The sequence below is a fragment of the Panthera onca genome, chromosome D3, assembly GCF_046562875.1.
Source record: "Panthera onca isolate mPanOnc1 chromosome D3, mPanOnc1 haplotype 2, whole genome shotgun sequence".
NCBI classification, from domain to species: domain Eukaryota; kingdom Metazoa; phylum Chordata; class Mammalia; order Carnivora; family Felidae; genus Panthera; species Panthera onca.
This window is the reverse complement of record NC_138350.1, coordinates 86,614,231-86,630,260: the sequence shown is the minus strand read 5'-3', so window position 1 is coordinate 86,630,260 and position 16,030 is coordinate 86,614,231. Positions and strand designations below refer to the sequence as shown.

The window sequence follows — 16,030 nt, the reverse complement described above, 5'->3', positions numbered from 1 at the left end:
GAGCACACTTCTTTTCCTTAAGGTTGAAAAATTCGCCAATCACATTCATTTTCTGTGCTCCTTGAGTCTTAGATTAGATATCTCTGTGTGGTGGGGCTGTTGAAGTTGACTGAAGCCATTACGTAAGTGGGTCCTTTCTGAAATTGCCCCAGCACCTCAGGAAGTTGTGATTCCCCTGGGTGAGAACTGAGGCTTATTCACTTTCATGTTGTCTCCAAGTTCTGGTGCTGCATGTGGGTTTATTGGATTTCACCTCTCCGTCACAACCATTCTTCCTCTCTTTTTCCAACTCCCCATCTTCCACAACTATCCTTCACTGACTCCCTTTGAAGCCCCAACTTCTAGCACCTATTGGGAGAAGAGTGATATCCATAGAAATGTGCTGTCTCTGGATAATCTACAATGGTGCCTGAGAGGTGGTGCTGACCATGAAACGTATCCGTGATCGACCTTCACAGTCTTTTCCTTCAATGGAGCTCTGCTTGTGCAGAGAGCCATGTAGGATTCTTTTTTTCTTTTTTTACAGTTTATTTATTTATTTTGAGAGAAAGGCGGGGAGAGGGGCAGAGAGAGAGGAGAGGTGGGGAGAGGGGCAGAGAGAGGGGTGGTAGGTAGAGGGGCAGAGAGAGAGAATCCCAAGCAGGCTCCATGCTGTCAGCTAGAGCCAGAAGCAGGGTTCCATCCCATGAACTGTGAGATCATGCCTGAGCCAAAATCAAGAATCGGAAGCTTAACCGACTGAGCCACCAGGTGCCCAAGCCATGTATTATTCTCTAAGATGCTCCTCAGAAACCTCTCTCTTTAGATATGAGAGGTTCACATCCAATTACTCTATTGAATAAGTATTTGTAAAATTTATATATAATTTTTTATCTGAAAATTGGTATACCAATTGGCACTTTTATAAGTACTTAGGATGTATTGGGGGAAAGAAAGAAAGGAAGGAAGGAAGGAAGAAAGAAAGAAAAAAAGAGAAAGAAAGAGAGAAAGAAAGAGAAAGAAAGAAAGAGAAAGAAAGAAAGAAAAAAGAAAGAAAGAAAGAAAGAAAGAAAGAAAGAAAGAAAGAAAGAAAGAAAAAAGATCTCTACTCTCATGGACCCTACACTCTACAGGGAAAGGCAGAAAACCGAAATTAAAAAGGATAAATCAGTCAATTGTGCATCATTTTACAATATGAAAATAATTGTAGAAAAAAAAAGAAAAAAAATAGATGTGATTAAGGCTAGAGAGAGCCAAGATTTCCTAGCTTTGTAAATGAAGAATAATCAGATAAATTACATGTTTGCAGGCAACTTATTTTGGCATATGATGCAAGGGACAGCAATGGGAAGGATCAAACACGGAAGGAAGGAAACTCAGTCCAGATGCCAAGCCAAGTGCCTTCCAAAGAGTCCTGTAGAGCAAATGTCAGCATCGTCCACTCAAGGAGCCCGTGGAGGGAACGCTTGGGCACCGGCTCCGTCACACACTGGAAAGGGACGTTCCCTGAGATGTGGTGTCCCACACTCCCAAGTGCATCTGCACAGTTGAGTTGGGTTGCACCTGTTTCTCAGGATGAAGCGGAAGGCACGCACCAAGAGTGAAAGTCGCAGACACACAGTGCCCTCAGATAAAGCGGCACCCAGCCGGTTGCCACAGCAACGGCTGGAGCAAAAGGAGGGGGGAGAGGAATCTGGGCATGCCCAGTACACTGGGATTGTGGAGGCTGTGATTTAAAGGCGACGGTTTTATGTGTGTCTCACTCAACAAGGAGATGTGATCAAAGGCTTCAATTAGGTAAGAGAAGTAGTGATACAAATACACAGAGGAAGAGATTCAGTCGGAGGCGACAGCCCGCACAAAGGTTGAACGGTTTTGATCAGCAGCAGGGAGCCTAGTGAGGTTGGACTTAAGTAAATCAGTGGGTGACTTACTGGCCAGAATGGGGCCCTACGAATAGGGTTCTGATCAAATAAGGCTCTGTTGGGCTACTGTAAGAATTTACACTTATATTCTGAGTGAATTAGGAAGGCAGTTAAGGCTTTTTCAGATAAAACATAACACGGGTTTGCCTTATTTTAGAAATCAAACTTGAATCTTGAAATAAGAGCAGATTCGCATGCAATTGTTACTAATAATACAAGAGATCTTGTCTACCCTTCGCCTAAGTCCTCTACTATCAACATCCTGCAAAACTTATACGATATCACAACGAGGATGATATGCTGCTTAAAAGCCACTGATTTTATTCCTATTTCCCCACTGTAATTGCAGTCATTTACGTGTGTGTACGTCTGTGCATTTAGTTCCACGCAACTTTGTCATGAGCGTAGTCAAGGTACAGAACGGCTCTATCGGCACAGAAATCCCTTGTATCACCCTTTTGCCATCACACCAATCTCCCTCACTCCTCGTCCATCCCTCGTCCTGACCCTTGGCGACCACTCATCTGTTCTCCACTTATAGAGCTGTGTGATTTCCAGCATATCGTAGAAGTGGAGTCATGCAGTGAGTATCCTCTTGAGATGGCATTTTTTCTTTCTTTCTTGAATTGAGCATAATTTTCTTGAGAGCTGTCGGACAGCACGTCAACCCTGCATCGATGGGCAGAACCCCATACTATGGCTGTGTCCCGGTCTGTTTACCCATTCGCCTGTTAGCGGAAGTATGGGTGCTTTCTAGGTCAGAACTATTATGAATAAAGCTGCTCCAAGCATTCATTCACAGGTTTTTGCATGAACATGAGTTTTCGCTTTTCTGGGATGAAGGCCCAAGAGTGCAACTGCTTGGACATATGGTTACATGTATGTGTCTTTTGTAAGGAGCTTCGAAACGGCTTCCAAAGAGGCTGTCCTATTTTATGTCACCACTATCAATGTACAAAGGAGACAGTTTCTCCGCAGTATGTAGTGTTGTTGCTGTTTTTATTTTACCCCTTCTGATTGGTGAGCAGTGATGTGTCACCGTGTTTTTAAAAACGGGGTTATGGAGACATAATTCAGAGGATTTTGTCAGTGCTGCTTTATTAAAAAATCCTTTTAAATATTAGAAAACTAATCGCTTTAAAATGAAACTTTGTGAAATGTTGCCACCTACATCAGTGTCTACTGCTTAATTTCATTCTGAAATACCATACAGATATCGCCTAAAGGAATAAACTATATAGAGAACAAATGACTCTCCAGTTAGACTTATGTGTCTTCATTTAAAAAGCTTTAATTAAAAATCTTTATGGATTACGGTAGGGACATTATATTCTGAAACATTTCTTTAAAAGACTTTGATTTATGGACCCAGGTTGGGATCTGAAATGAGACTACACCAGGAGGGGCAATTCACTGAAGCATCTGGTCATCTGATTCTAGTGCAGTCTCCAGGCTTTTAATTACGATCTAATAGTGCAAATGGGGATTCGGATGGACTGTCTACATGTCAGATTTGCAGTAAGTGAACAGAGAAATAGATGCATTCTCTGCCTAAGAAATGTGAGAAGTCACTCTCAGACATATTAAATGTCCTACATACGTTATCTTATCAGATTGAATCCTGCCGGATCAGAGAAAATACCATCAACCCACACTTATGATATGCATTTCTACCAACAACTCCCATGCTTAAAGGCAAACAATTTTCTAACTGGTAAATTTTCTGGTTGTCATTTAACGAGGGAGCCAGTGGCATGGTTTCCACGACACAGCTGCTCTGGAATGTGTTTTCATAATTTTTTTATTCTATCTTGCAGATTCCTTGATGGCCTGAGAAAACACTACTGACAAATTTTTTTGTGTGTACTTCTGACATAAGACTGTATTTAGCATTTTCCTGGCTACTCCTCAATTTTACCTGGTGTAAATATGCATTAAGAAAGTGAACAAATATCTTAAAATATCCTCGAAGGAGCCCTGAATAGCAGGGGTGTTAGGATTTAATAAGTCTGAAGAAACTGGTCATCACATAACTTTGATCAAGAGAAGTAACATGGATGGAATGTCTTTGACATGCTAAGTACTGCCAGTAGATTTTATACCTAAAAGTACAAACTCACTTTAACTCTTATGACCTCTTTATTTTTATGTGATGATGCATTACAGTGAAGTAAAAGTATTAATGAGAATAGGCTCCTAATGTAAGGAAATATAATGATATCCCCAGTTTTAAACTTGGAAACAGCAGATGCCATTCTGAGAAATTCTGCAAAACCATATGTAATGCTTAAATAAGTGAAAAAAAATTGAAAAAGCAAAACATAAATATTATTTGTATTCTTAAGCTTATTTGTTTACTTGGGGGGGGGGAGGGGCAGAGAGAGGGAGAGAGAGAATCCCAAACAGTCTCCACAGTGCCAGCGTGGAGCCCAGTGTGGGGCCCAAACTCACGAACCATGAGATCAAGACCCGAGCTGATAGCTATACTCAGATGCTTAACTGACTGAGCTACCCAGGTGCCCCAATGTTCTTTGTTTTTTACATTAAAATAGACCAGTGGAAAATTGTTCCATTAGAATATTCCCATAAGTCTTTTCATTACAAATGTTTCCTTAGACATTTGCACACAAGAGCCATGTTTTCACTTTTGAACTCGGCCTTCTACTCCTACGTCACTGAATAGTGATATGTATCTGACCTCTACCAGACCAATCAAGTGACTTCTCCAAGTGTTTGTAAATAGAATGCAGTCTGCTGATTGCTTGTATGAGGAAACTTCAGGCTGGTTTCCTTCCAACTAATGATGGAAAATTAAGGGTAGACCACTTATTAGGACAGTTAAGGTTTTATTGTTATTATTGCTATTGCTGTTGTTTTAGTGTTTGTTGTTTGTTTTTCTGTTTAGGGAGCTGACTTTCTAGGACATCCCAGCCCACTCGACCTAATCATATATAAAACTAGTCATGAGTATGTGTCTGAAATCTAATGCACTGATTCGTAACCCTCATTTTAAATTGGAATCATCAAATGATCTTTAAAATCTATCAGCATCTGGGCAGCACCGGTGAGCAAGTTTAATCTCTGAGAGAAGTGCCCAGATACCAGTACGTTTTAAAAATTGTTCAGACAATTCCTTTTTGAGCACCAGTGGCCTAGCCATTGATTTGATGGTCACTTGCAAAGTGAATGGTAAGTAAGTGTCCCTTTTTGTGCCATCAAATATTATGTTGGCCTTTCAGAAAAGGTATAAGAAAATACTTGATGCAGGTTAAAGTGAAAGAACAGACCAGAAGATGCGTGTAGCAAGCAGTGGAAAGGATCAGACACGATGGGAGAGGAAAAGAACAAAACGAAACAAAGCAACAGCACCAACAGGAGATATGGTACCCTAGAAGTTAAGGGTAAAAGAAAGAGTTGATTTTACTGTGAGGTCAGGAGAAATGAGAGTAACTTTCCAAGTTGATTGGACTGATTCAATTAACTCAGAACAATCTGATGCAGACAGAACCTGGCTGAACTCTTGGGCAAGGGGGCCCCTGCCCTGAGCTCCATGCTTTGAAGAGCCCCACACATTACAAATGTACTTACACAAAGGGGATTCAAAATCACATGAGCATATCTGTCCCTCAGAAAGTGGCTGGATTCGAGTGTAGACGAGGCCTTAGGTAGGACAGCAGTGCATTCATCCATCATAACAGGGACGAGGGAAGTCATGTGACTAGGTTAACAGATTTGCAGTTAAAAACCTGTGGAGGTTTGTTTTCTGATTGTTTTGGGTTTGTTTTTAATGAAATAATTAGTAAATGAAGTAATCATTAAGAACCAAAAGTACTGAATGTTTCAGAGCTTCCATAACAAACGAACTAAAATTTGCTTCAAAACTCCATGTTCTATTAGCATAGTCACTGAAGAATCGATAAGAATGACTGAGAAGTCACATATGTAGCTTGAAAGAGTAGAGCCAAAAAATACAGGCCAGACTGATAGGGATCAAACCAGGGGGAATGTCACATCTCTCCAGCTGGCACTTCCCAGGTGATGCCAGGCTTACCTGGTATCCATTTGTATAAGGATCATTAAGCTTTACATAAAAGGTGAACACTGGAAGATAGGACATATAACCGTCACGAGAGGACCCAGTTAGTCTGACTACAGTATCAGATTAGTAGTGCTCTAGTGAGACAGAATTCTGAAAGGAACAGAGACTCTAAAGAGTAAATTACAATGATACTATAAAGAAGGATCATCATCATCATCATCATCACTGGGGAAAAGAAGAAAGGGAGAAGTTGGGGTGAGGAGGAAAAGGAGGATGATGAAGAAAGAAGGCTGGGTGGCTGAAGGACTGCAAGAAGGAAAGCCCACCTTTCTGCTATAACATCCACTCTGCACCGTTATTTGAGAGAACAAGGGACTTACTCTGTGTTTGAACAGGTACGCTGCTGAGACTATCGTTAGAACAGTTCACACATTGGAACACTCCAGCAGTAAACATGGAGCGAAGGATCGTTATGTTAAAATCTTAATGAGTATTATCCCGTTCCCAAAACAAAATGATGTGTTTGGTCCTATTCTGATGTCCATTTTACAGACGGACATTAGAGAGCTGGATATCTTCCCAAGGTTATCTGCTTGTGGAAACCGAGTTTAGAATCAAGAGCTAATCATGACCAGGTAGCATCGGGATGCCGTCCCCTCCCATCTAACCATAGACCGGTCCTGCAGTTAACTTACAGAGAGAGAAACTGGGAGAAGAAAAATAAATAAGCACTGGGGTTTTTTTGACATAGAAACACTGAAGAAGGCATAAGAACCTACAAAACAAGGTGGATAAAATACTGAAGGCAAACTGCCTACCTTACACTGTGCCTGAAACCGAGACCTGCTTGCACCTAATGTGGCTCTCTACCCAGATGCATACACAAATAACCACAGGCCAGTCAGAAACACTTGTGAACAAGTGTTTTCATTAAAATGTATTCACCTGATGAAACCTTCTAAAGCCGAAGAAAATGAGAGCTGAGTAGAATATACAATTGGGAACAATGACAATGAAATGGACTGTTTTGAAGAATAATTACTTATGATAATTTAGTTTAACACAATATGTTCCATCAGCAAATATTTTCATAGGCATGCTATTATTTATCTTCTCTGAAATGCCTGTCTCATTGTAAGTATAAAATAGTCAGATATATGGAGTGAATTTAAAGATTAGCAGTTAGATGTCTGACCTTGAAATTTATAGATTATAGACTGTTGAAGGTATATTTTAATTTATATAAAAAATGAAGTATTTCAGACACCTCTAAAGCCAGTCACTTCTCATATACAATCTTACTATTCCAAAGAAGAATGTGAATAATAGGTCTTTAATGAACATGACATTCTTAATACTTAATAATCATAGGTATATATTACATATATAACAATTTATATTAAATCAAATAAATTTTTCTAGTCCCTTAACTGGATGACACTAATAGCAAGATATAAGATATTAAAGTAAGTGCCCGCAGAGAAAGAGCATAACAGAGGAGGTACTGAAAATATTAGGCAAATTCATTTTCATTTACAGGATGCTTTTCAAATTTGTCTCCTCATTTATGTATAAATGGAACATTTTGTTGACTACGGAAATAAATTACTTTCTATTAAGTAATATTTCATTACTTAGCAAATATAATCTCCTGTATCAAATTTGCAGGTTTCATAATGTTCAAATATATAATGTAAACAAGAAGACAGCCAAAACATGATATTCTAAACCCTTAAAATAAGGTGAAAATAATCTTAGATAGAATGTAAAATTTAACAGGGTCAAATACAAAGTCCTCATTGTCTCCTTCCTCCCAACTTGTTCCTAAATTCTGAAACATCACGTGCCCTATTGTACAGTCTGGATAACCTTACATGTCCCAGCCTCCTGTCATTATATCAGGAATAGACTGAGGAGCCATATGGATCCATCCAGAGCAAGCCTGTGAATGTGCAGTGAGAGCAGAGAGATACTTCCAAAGTAACTATATTCAAACATGTAATCAAGAAGTAACCATCAGAGTAACCTCTCTGAAACTCCTCAGTCCCTATGGCCCGCCCTCCCTGTCACTGCTCTTTTAGATTCTGGTAGTCAGCACAGGTGTCTGTATTTGCAACTAACTTTACACAATTTAAGAAATTATTATGTAAAGAAAATTAAAAAAAAACAACAAGAAATTAAATTTGATAGCCGTCACTGCGAACAAATTTGCAAGATTCGGGTCACAAAATTTGTGAGATAACATATAAAATGAGAACATTTCTATGCTAAGCTACTGGAAGCAGAGAGTAATTTAATATGAGTATAAATAATAAAAATACACTCCAGAGGAGTAGGCTAATTCAATAATATATTTTACAATCTCTAACAGAATGGTAAATGTATTTATATCTATGGAATTAGTATTGTGGAAAATAGAAAAAGAAAGTGATTAGTAAAGAGACAGCAAGAAACATAAAGACATATAAAATATGTGAGACAATAAAAAATATAAAACTGATAATAATATAGACAATGTAATACTAAATATGATCCCTATGATTATCAGAATCATTTAGGGGCGCTGGGTGACTCAGTCAGTTAAGTGTCCGACTCTTGATTTCAGCTCAGGTCATAATTTCACCATTGGTGAGTTCAAGCCCCACCGGGCTCTGAGCTGACAGCAAGGAGCCTACCTGGAATTCTGTCTCTCTCTCTCTCTCTCTCCTCTCTCCTCTCTCTACCCTTCCCCCACTTTCTCTCTCTCAGAATAAACTTAAAAAAATAAAAAAATATATATTTAAAAAATCATTTAAAAAACATAGGTCATGCACTTTTCAAGAACATATGTAACTTTGTCCATAGCTGGCCGTATGTCGGTTTAGAAAGCAAACCATAGATTAAAAAGGAACGCTATTGTTCAGTGTATGCTCTCTGACCCTGGTGGGAAAAGAGAACGGGCAATTAAAAAAAGGGTGAGGGATCTTGAAGCATTAGAAAAAAAGCAAGTTATTTCTAAATGACCAATAGAACAAAATAAAAAAGGAGTCACAAAAGTTAGAAAACATTTTAACCTGAATCTTAATAAAAATACATTAAAGCCTATACATGTAAACAGTTGCTTAGAAATCAAGAGCCTTAATGTCAAAAAGTTTTAAAATCAATGATCTAAAATTCCATTTCAAGAATCTCAAAAGGAATAGGAGAGCAGATTTAAGCAATAAAGCGAAATAATAGTAGAAATCAATAAAATTTACATCATAAAATAGAAAAGTGAGGAATAGGTTTTGTAAATATTAATTAATTTGATACACCCAACTAATACTGTTCGAATATAAAATAGAAACCATGGGCACTCAGCTCAGTTGGAAAAGCATGAGACTCTTAATATAGAAAGAACCCCACCTCACAAAAATCAGGCATACTACAGATACTAAGGAAATATCATGATCAACTTTGAATCAACGAGTTTGAAAGTGAAAATAAGATGACTAAATACTTTGAAAAACATAACTTATAACTTCACAAAAGAATAAGTAGATTTTAAGATAATTTAATATGTTAATAAAATAAAATTGGTTATTAAAAACTTTCTTAGAATGAACAGTTCAAGCTCCAGCAACTTCGTCAGCCATTTTACCAATTTTGAAAAGTAATCCAATATTGGGGAAGAGGGAAAATGGGGGATGGGCACCGAAGAGGGCACTTGTTGGGATGAGCCCTGGGTGTTGCACAGAAGCCGATGTGACAATAAATCGTATTCATAAAGAAAGTAATCCATATTATTCAAATATTTGAAGAGGACAGAAAAAGGGACATTTTCCAACCCATTTTGTGTAAGTTTTAACCTTAATAAATCAAACATCAAATCCTTAATTCAAATCAAATCCAAAATCTCAATATCAAATCCTGACAAGGGCATTGCAACAACAACAAAGGGCAGATTCCTCCATGATAAATATAGACATAAAATCTTGACCAAAATATTGCAGATCAAATCTAGTGATGTAGAAACTCAAAACCCATCATGAGAAATTGGAGTGTATGGCAGGAATAGAAAACTGTTTTGACATTTGAAAGCCAATTGATATAATTTAGAACATTAACAGGAAAAAAGGGAAAAAAATAATGTATCCTCACCTCAACAGAAGTGCTGCTGTTAGCATTCATTGTAGGGAACTTCTTTAATATGATAAATAGGTATCTGAAAAGGAAAAACAAACAAACAAATACTTCAATGATTCATAATTAAGGATTAATTAAATCATTTTCCCTTGGTAGGGGGAAACACTTATACACCCTATTGCTATTTCTATCTAGCATTATATTGGATATCTTTCCCAGGGAAATAAGACAAGCAAAAAAAAGAAAGAAAAAAAAAAGAAGAAAAAGAAAAAGAAATAGAAAAATAAGCATAGGAAATAAAAAACATATTTTTGGAGGCTATGATTGACTACAGAGAAAATCCAAACAACCTATACACTAATAGTAATTCTATTAGTAATTCTATTTATAATTAGTAATTCTATTAATAATAGCGAACTTAAAAGCTCTTGATAAATCATATCTAAGTAAAAATTCAATTGTCCAAAGACAGAGAATTTATATGAAATCTCATGGCAACCACAAAGAAAAATATCTATAGTAGATATGTTTTTTTTTTTAAGATAAGGCTAATAATATCACTACCAAAAAAAATCAGATAAGCTATGAAGTGAATGTTTGTGCCACTCAAAATTCTATGTGCAATCCTAATGTTCAATTTGACAGCATTAGGAAGTGAGGTCTCTGGGAAACGCATAGGTCGTGAGGTTGGAGGCTTCATAAATGGGATTAGTGGACTCATAAAAGACCCTGTAGAGTTCCCTAAAGCTAGGTCCTCACCACACACTGAATCTGGCAGCACTTTGGACATCCCAGCCTTGGACATCGCAGCCTTGGGAACACTGAGAAATAAATGCTTGTTCTTCATCAGCCAACCAGTTTATGATATTTTTGTTCTAACAGCCTGAATGGACTAACACAGAATTGTAAAAAATCACGACATCATATGGAATATTGGTCTATCTCCGTTAAAGCTTCTTTAAGCAGATGAATACTTAGATGTGATTTTTAAGGAAGATATCACTGGAAAAAGTTCTGTGAATCATTAAGGAATTAATCGAGACCAATAATAAGTATATATAGGTGCTAGTTTAAGTCATGGAAGTGAATGAGACTAATCAAGAAAAGTAGATAAGTGAGATGAACAAATGCACGAAACATCTTAACTGGCCTCTCCTCAAAGGCGGCACACTCTTTTCACGGGTAGTATTTCATGAACAGAGGTAAAATGGCAACAGGCTAAATTGCTGTCCACCAGAAATTACTCAGGTAAATATGACTTCCTTTTGCATTTTGTTCGAAGTAGTCCAGGAAAAGTGACTCAGAATTTTGGGTTTTCTTTATCTATTCAAAGATAAGTGTAAGATTCTTTGTCTTCTGCTAAATTTTTGCCCCAGTTTTATTTATGACTAAAAAATAAAAATTGTGTGTGTGTGTATATATATACATATATATGGTATACAAGATATTTTGATATATGTATACATTATGGAAGGGTGGAGCTAATTAATATATCTGACACCTCATTTTATATATTGTGAGAACATATAGTGGTGAGAACACTTGGTATCTGCTCTCATCAAACTTCAAGTATACATTATTGCATACAGTCCCCTTGCTGTACATTAGGTCTCCAGAACTTATACATCTTATAACTGAAAGTCTATATACCCTTTGACCAAATTCTCCCCATTTTCGCCATCCCCCAACCTCTTAAAACCACCACATTTAAGTGGAATCATACAGTATTTGTCTGTCTCTGACTTATTCCAATTAGCATAATATCCTCCAGATTCATTAGTAAATGACAGGATTTCCTTCTTTCACTAGGCATGGTTACATGAGTGCTGAGTTCTATCTATCCTCTCTCAGCTTTGCACTCTCCTTCTACATACTGCTGTCTGTGGCATCAGGGATGTAAGCCTACCAAAAAATAAAACCAAATGAACAAGCAAACAAGCAAACAAAACAAAAAGCAACGATAACTAAACTCTTTCCCTGCACGCTCATGAGTGAGCTGACTCTCTCACACATCCTGCCAATGGAGGTTTATGAGAAAAAGGAAGGAGTAAGGAAAGGAAGCATCATTTATCCTTTTGTTCCTAGTGATTCCCGTGTTAGTAACAGAAGCATTGAGGGACTCGATGGTGACCCCAGGGGTCTGGGCTCTCAGCAGGAGAGTGGACCCCCATTTTCAGATCACTGGTGATGTTCTTCTAATAGCAGCTGTGCTGAAAACTGGGACCTCCAGCAGTTTAACGGTCCATGTGGGCTGAGTTTCCATCCAAGCTGTAAACGTTTCATGATCTTTGATAACAACTCTCTTTTTAATTTAGCTCCTCCAGGCCTTTCCAACTCAGTTGTAACCAACTCCTATGTGAAAATTGCCTGGATTAGAAATATCTACAGTAGTTTTTATTTTCCTGACTGGACTCCAACTGATTAAAGAACAATGAGGCAGAGCAACACCAATTCCAATCAGTAATTTTACATCGGGGACTCAAATACTGAATTAAATTAGAATATGCATACTTCATATGTGATCTCAATTCAGTAAGTACTATTTCCATTGTTGTTATTAGTGGTCATTATCCTTGTCATCCTAGTTATAGAAATTAGCTTAAAATGACTTTTTAATTCATGTAATTTTTCTTTTTGTAGATTATCATTTTTTATTAAGATTTAATATCGGAATGTTTACATCTTTTCAAATGATGTATTCCTAAGTACACTGTTTCCCGAAAACTGTCCTAGATCCTAGACCATGTAGTTTGATAGATTTCAGGATGTAGGGGTTTCCTAGGGTTAAAGAGCTTTAATTTGAATCCTTAAATTTATGTGGTGCTTGGGTGGCTCAGTTGGTTAAGTGCCTGACACTCGGCTCATGTCATGATCTCATGGTTCCTGAGCTCGAGCTCCGTGTCAGGATCTGTGCTGACAGCTCAGAACCTGGAGCCTACTTTGGATTCTGTGTTTCCCTCTCTCTCTGCCCCTCCACTGCTCGTGCACGCTCTCTCTCTCTCTCAAAAATAAACATTAAAAAAAAATTGAATCCTTACATTTTCCTCAACAGAGGCTAAAAGTAGAGACTACATATTTCCTTACCTGTTTATGTAGAACTTTAAAGTTCTCTGTAGTTAAAAATTAACATATTCATTCATTAAGTTCTTCCTCCCAAGAAACATCAAGGGAAGGAAAATGATATTAATTTCCGTGCATCTAAAATAAATGTTCAAATTTCTGGATTTGCCCTAAAAATAATCAGTTCGGGGCGCCTGGGTGGCTCGGTCGGTTAAGCATCCGACTTCAGCTCAGGTCATGATCTCGCGGTCTGTGAGTTCGAGCCCCGCGTCGGGCTCTGGGCTGATGGCTCAGAGCCTGGAGCCTGTTTCCGATTCTGTGTCCCTCTCTCTCTGCCCTTCCCCCGTTCATACTCTGTCTCTCTCTGTCTCAAAAATAAATAAACGTTAAAAAAAAAAAAAAATAATCAGTTCAAGTTGACCACTTATTTTTGTATTATTTATATAGATATGAATGTGGATATAGATACTCACCTCACCCTGAAATAGTTTAAGTGATTAAAAATCAAGATTTCTAGTTTCCCAGGACAACAAAAATAATCAAAAAGCAGTATGTTGAAGAAAACTCAAGTAAGAAAGTTACCGTTTATAAAAAGAGTAATTAAATGACAAATTCGATATACTTCTCGCAGGATTTCAAACTTGGGCTTTTATTCTGTCACACAGAATTTTTAAGAAGTCAAACATCAGAAAATGTTTGCTTTCTAACATAAATTTGGCAAAACACTCAAATCTAGCTCAACTTTATAGCAAATATGCCTTGCAAATTGTGTAATGGGTTATCTTCAGGGGCCAGGCCCAAGGCATATTTGATACCCGAATATTGTCAGTGCTAGATATTAAGAGGAATATTTAGGTGCCCAAAAGGAGAAAAGCTAAAACCAGTGCTCCAGATGATAGGTAATTGTGAATGCTTGTTTCTGTCACAAAATACACCTGACTACAAGACTAGAAGGCTAATAAAAATGGCCATATGAATCTTCATAAATCAAAACACATTTATTTCTCTTGCAAGGGTTTTTGGTTTTGTTTTTGTATTTGTTGTTTTTGCTGTTAGGGCAGGCCTACTGCAAATGAAACCCATTAAAACCTGGGGCATTGTTAATATTAGATCATATACAGTAAGAACGTTGCATATAACATGTGAGAATGTTATTCCACTGACTTAAATGTCTGGTAAGCTTATGCAAACATTTTATTACTGAGAATTGCCAAACGTGGACATTTATTACTGCGGACCTAACAAATGGACTAGAAAATACATTTATGGACAACTTGCTTAGTCCTGAAACCTAAGACATTTTAGGTCTAAAAAAAAAAAAAAAAAAAAAGCCAACTGCTAATGCTATTGTACCCTTGAAGGAAGAAAGTGGAGTTTATGGAGGGTGAAATAAGAGTTACTGAATGCTGAAGCTTGACTGCTTTTACTACCAAAATGAAATGCAAAAGAGCTTGGTAGGGAACTCAAGAGTGAATAAAGGTGCCTAGGCTGTAAGAGGTTTTTAGGAATTTCAGGCAATGATCTCAATAATGTTTATCCAAATAGGTCATGACACTTCATAAATCAAAATAAATTGATTCATTCCTTTTTATTTCCATTTTAGTCAAGTGGAAATAAGCATTTAAAAAAAAGATCACTGACTCCATATATTTGGTACTTGCAAAATCAGTATATCGCCAAGCTTGTTCATAGAATTCCCTGGATCAGTTAATGGAGTTATCTGGCCATATTTCTAAGGAGGAGTATTTATTTAAAGAATTATAAGGGAAAAAGTAGTATTAAAATATATAAAATCTTAAATAATATAAAATCATTTCTTAATTGGGTCAAACAATTGATTTCCAGGTATGCCTCTGCTCTGCACTTTTAAGAGATTTATCACAGAATCAGGATTGCACCAGATTCGTTGACCGCATTTATCGTCAAAGAAACTCGGTTCTCCACAAATGCGTTTCCATTATCAAGAGCAGTGCTTCTTCCAGGCCACTGTATTTGTATTGTATCCTCCTCAATACAAATGACGTACCATTACTTTGATCTCCTTTACTTTTCATCTTTATAGAAGTAGATCCGGTTTTCCTACATGTACCCAAACAACCATTATTGATTTTGGTTCTAACCCTCTTTGATCAAATATTAACTATAATGTATAAAATTACAGTGAACATTTTTGAGCATAGAAATATAGTAAATTAATCTATGGAATATAGTATAAAAAGGGAAAAAAAAAACTTATTTCCAGGTAGTTCTTCACAGAACATATACAAATGGGTTGGGCTTTAGAATTGACACCATAGGGGAGCCTGGATGGCTCAGTCGGTTAAGCCACGGACTCTTAGTTTCGGTTCAGGTCATGATCTCACAGTTAAGGGGTTCGACCCCCACGTCAGGCTCTACACTGAGTGCCAGAGCTGCTTGGGATTCCCTCTCTCCCCCTCTCTCTGCCCCTCTCCTGGACATGTGCACTCTCTCTGTCTCTCTCAAAAAGAAAAACTTTAAAAAAGAAAAAAATTGACACTTCAGGCGTGCCTGGCTGACTCACTCGGTGCATGCAGCACGTGACCCTTGACCTAGGGGTTGTGGATTCAAGTCCCATATTGTGCGTAAAGATTATTTCAAAATAAAATCTTTAAAAAAATAGAATTGACACTTTATGAGAATGTAATTTTTTTCTCTGTTTTAATGATCTTCAAAATAAGGTTTCTTTACAACAATTCCTTCTTGGAGGAATAAGGAGTTATTGTTTAAGGAGTACAGAGCCTCAGTTTGGAATGATGAAAAAGTTCTGGGGCTGGATGGTGGTGACGGTTAGATTACAATGTGAATGTATCCATGTCATTGGACTGTATACTTAAACAAAGTTAAAATGGTAAATTTTATGTTATGTATATTTTCTCACAATTTAAGAAATAAAACACAGAAA

At 37.4% G+C, this 16,030-nt stretch overlaps 2 long non-coding RNA genes across 2 annotated transcripts in view; one reads left to right on the top strand and one right to left on the bottom strand.

The window, feature by feature from the left end:
- Window positions 1-10,122, bottom strand: part of LOC144613937 (uncharacterized) — a 293,664-nt gene extending 283,542 nt beyond the window's left edge. Inside the window, exon 1 of the long non-coding RNA XR_013551434.1 lies at window positions 10,063-10,122. This is a non-coding gene — a long non-coding RNA (uncharacterized LOC144613937). The remainder of the gene's footprint in view (window positions 1-10,062) is intronic.
- On the top strand, window positions 1,693-15,104 carry LOC132666113 (uncharacterized). Its single transcript, XR_009604490.3, has 3 exons — window positions 1,693-1,776; window positions 12,363-12,579; window positions 14,953-15,104. It is a non-coding gene; the product is annotated as an uncharacterized LOC132666113 (long non-coding RNA).
- The last annotated feature ends 926 nt before the right edge of the window (window positions 15,105-16,030 follow it).